Here is a 4,118-nt window from a genome sequence, read left to right as displayed (position 1 = left end):
ATAATATACGCGACCCAGCAGAATTCTCGTTCACCCGTAATATCATCTGGCACGCAATCTATCGAGCCAAACGTACCTTCGAATTTAATAGTGCAAATAAAGAAAACATTACCGGGATCTGAAATATTAATCCTTTCCGACACTTTGAAAACTATCGGATTGTCTGTCACACAAGCTATTTATACAGTAGGCTCACATCAACAATGTAATATTGAAGTCTGTAATCATTTAAATAACACTTCAGTAATTCACAAAAATCAACATATCTTGGATGTAGAAGTTTATAAACATTGTATTCTTACCGTTGCTGAAATCAATAACTCTCAATCAGTTGCGGATGAATCCCTTTTGCAATCTATTAAAAATAAAATCAATAGAGACATTCAAGACGAAGAAATTCAGCAGAAAATTTTTGGACTTTTAACTAAATATGATGTTTTTTTCCACTACGGATGGATCCTTAGGAAAAATAATGTGATCGAGCATCAAATAAGGTTAAAGGACAAGCAGAAAATTATCTATGTACCCTCGTACAGACTCCCTATGAAATTCCAGAATGAAATAAATGATGAAGTAGGTAAAATGCTAGAAGAAGGAGTCGTTAGGAAATCAAACAGCCCTTATAATTTTCCTTTAATAGTTGTACCGAAAAAAGATCGAACATGGCGTATCTGCGTCGACTTCCGTAGTCTAAACGAGGAGACGATCCCTGATCGATTCCCAGTGCCATGTAATGACGATATTTTGTCTTTGTTAGGTCAGAATAAATATTTTACCAGTTTGGACTTACTTAAAGGCTTTCACCAGATATCATTAGAAGAAGATAGTATCCCATACACAGCCTTCAGCACAGCCAGGGGACATTATGAATTTTTACGGATGCCTTTTGGTTTACGTTGTGCTCCTATAACATTTACAAGAATGATTAACATAGTGTTTGGAGACTTTTTAGGGGATATATTGCATGCCTATGTGGATGATCTTGTAATCTTTTCCAACACCTTAGAAGAACATCTACGTAAGTTGGAACTAGTACTACAGAGATTAAGACAACATAACTTAAGGGTAAAGATTAGTAAGTGTGAATTTTTCAAAACAGAATTAATATATTTGGGTTTCATGGTGTCAAGCCAAGGTCTTAAAGTAGTCCATGATAAGGTGTCGGCTATACGTAATTTTCCCATACCTACTAATGTCAAGGGAATACAGCAATTTCTGGGTTGTAGTGGATATTACAGGCGTTTTATACGCAACTATTCAATAATAGCCGCTCCTTTAACTGATCTTACGAAGAAGGGCGTAGATTTCATATGGTCTGAGCATCATCAACAGGCGTTTAATACCTTGAAAGATGAACTGTGTAGTTCTCCTATCTTAAAATTTCCTGACTTCGGTAAGGAATTCTTCATTGCAACAGACGCCTCAGACTTAGGAGAAGGAGGGGTATTGCTTCAGCAATATGATAAACAATTTTTCCCGATAGCTTTTTATTCTCGAAAATTGAGAACTTCCGAAAGTAAGTATGCAGTAATAGACAAGGAAGGGCTAGCTATTGTTAGTTCACTAGTGCATTTTAAGTTCATATCTATACTTCACCTGAATTGGTCATCCGACCAAACCAGCTCCACTTCTGTGATGGAGATGTTTAACACTGTTGTTTTTTAGAGAATAAATCACTTTTAAAGTTACTAAGATGAACTTTATTTTCAAGACTTAACATCTTAAACAACACATACTCAATGTGTGCTTATAACAGTAGCACACTAATAAATGGTGGCAGCAGTGGGATGAGCTCTAAAACTAAAAGTATAGATTTTAAATATGGCACTTTAGTTGAAAGACAAGAAGACGTTTTGATTACATCGAGCAACGTAGTTGTAGAAGTGAATATGCAAGCAATTTTTCTTCCAGAGAATGATGTCACTAGCTTAAAAACCGCCATTTCAAGGTTTTCTGTCTCATTGGATGAGTTGCATAGAAGACATTTTCATTTGGCTACAGAGAGTTTGCTTGGATCGACATTAAAAGTTGCAGAGATGCTATCTGATGACTTGAAAAATAAGACTTACGAGACAGAATCTTTGGCTCATGACTTTTTGATGTGGACTGTAGGACAAGAACATAAAGAAAGACGAAATCCATTTATTTATGCTGCATTAAACATCTTTGGGTGTATTGTAAGTTTAGGTTTAGGAATTTCCAATCGTCTTAAGATTAATAATCAAAATAAGAAAATTGAGTTCTTGACTCATGAAGATGAATTGATTATGTCAGAACTAAGGAATCAGTTAGCTTCGATCAATCAAATTATGGATTTAGTAAATGAACATTCAAATAATATCATTAAGATTATGGAAGTACAGGATTTGTTGGCAACGTTAACGTATTATGATTCAAAGATAGATCACATACATAACAGAATTGCACATTTCATTGAGAAATCCAAGGATTATGTAGAAGCTATCACGTTAGCAACTAAAGGTGTACTGTCGCCCCATTTGTTGCCTATAAATTACTTAAAGTTAATTCAGGAGAACGGAAGGGATAAACTAGGCTATGTTCCTTTGTTAGGCGAACGTAGGATAGAATTTTATTACAGCCTAATTACAGTAAGCGTTGAAAATAACAAGATTAGGATTACAATTCCCTTTGATTCTTCTGATGCCTGGCAATCTTACAGGATATCACCATTTCCGACTTTTATGACGAATCACTCAAATCCAGTAATATCCAGTTTGACAGGACACGTATTGATTTCCCCAGACAAGGAAACATATATGATCATTAAAGACTTAAATCAATTAACTCACTGTTCAGACGCAATGGATAGAAAAATATGTACAGCTGACTCATTTGAATTCCTTAAAGACTTAATGGATTCATGCGAGTTAGGTATAGTACTAGACGGTGCTCTCTCCCATACAAGTGAAAATTGTCTGGATAAGCTTTATCCCTTTGACAATAATGAGTTCAATTGCAGACTGAACAATGGCTCGTGGATACGATACGACAAGGACGGCTTCAATGTATCATGCCCGGACGGATCCACGTCATTTGCACACATCTTTGTTGCAGCAGATGGTTGTATCGGGACTTCCCCTAATTCCATGGTGACCGTGCTAAGGACACTCATCAGAGAACGAGCCTACTTCGCGAACTTCACGTGGACGTGTACAATGCTAGCACTACCTCTCCCGTACAACAAACAGGTTGCCAAGCGGTTGATGAAATTGACCGAGATGGACCACCTGTCACTGACTTATAAGGAATTTCTTCACCCCATACTACTAGCATGATTAAGCGTTACGGTGATGATATTTATCGCCGTGAACATCCTTGTTTGGCATAGGTTATGGAACAGTTGGAAGCTAAAACAGAACGTTTCGCCATGTCCAGACAAAACTCCTTATTCAATTCAGTTTAAAGCCGTTTGAAGTGGCCACCTCATTCGCTAAAGGAGTAAAATGCTCTGGAAATTGTGTTTGTACGAAAAGCTGTTAGTACGCTAGTAATATGTAATTGAAGAAATTATCTACATTGCATTGTTAAAAATACATTTAAAAAAAACATTTAAAAAATATAAACCTTTTTTTCTCTCGGCATCTAATAAAATATATAAGCCAGAATGTTAAAAGAAAAGATAAAAAATATTAAAATAACAGAATCTATGGGCATCTAATAAAATATAGCAACCCTACATATATATATATATATATATATATATATATATATATATATATATATATATATATATATATATATATATATATATATATATATATATATATATATATATATATATATATATATATGTACGAAACCGTGGTACGTGTACGTACCAGGAATTCGTGTTTGTGCACTAAAATTGAATCTTTACCAAGGTAACAAATATTTTTATTAGTTACCGTATTGTGTTAATCTATGTTTCTGACAAAGGTAACAATTATTCTTTAACAAGTTACCGAATCATATGTATGTCAGTATCTTTTTTTTGGTACCATATAATCATTTGCTAGCAATGTACCATATATGTGATCTGTATTTATCATGCATTTTTTTTTTTTTTGCTTTGGTAATATCTTTTCATATGCATTATTGTTATTATTTTTTTGATGTGC

This window comes from Palaemon carinicauda, chromosome 33 (assembly GCF_036898095.1).
Source record: "Palaemon carinicauda isolate YSFRI2023 chromosome 33, ASM3689809v2, whole genome shotgun sequence".
In the NCBI taxonomy this organism is placed as follows: domain Eukaryota; kingdom Metazoa; phylum Arthropoda; class Malacostraca; order Decapoda; family Palaemonidae; genus Palaemon; species Palaemon carinicauda.
This window is presented reverse-complemented; position numbering follows the sequence as displayed.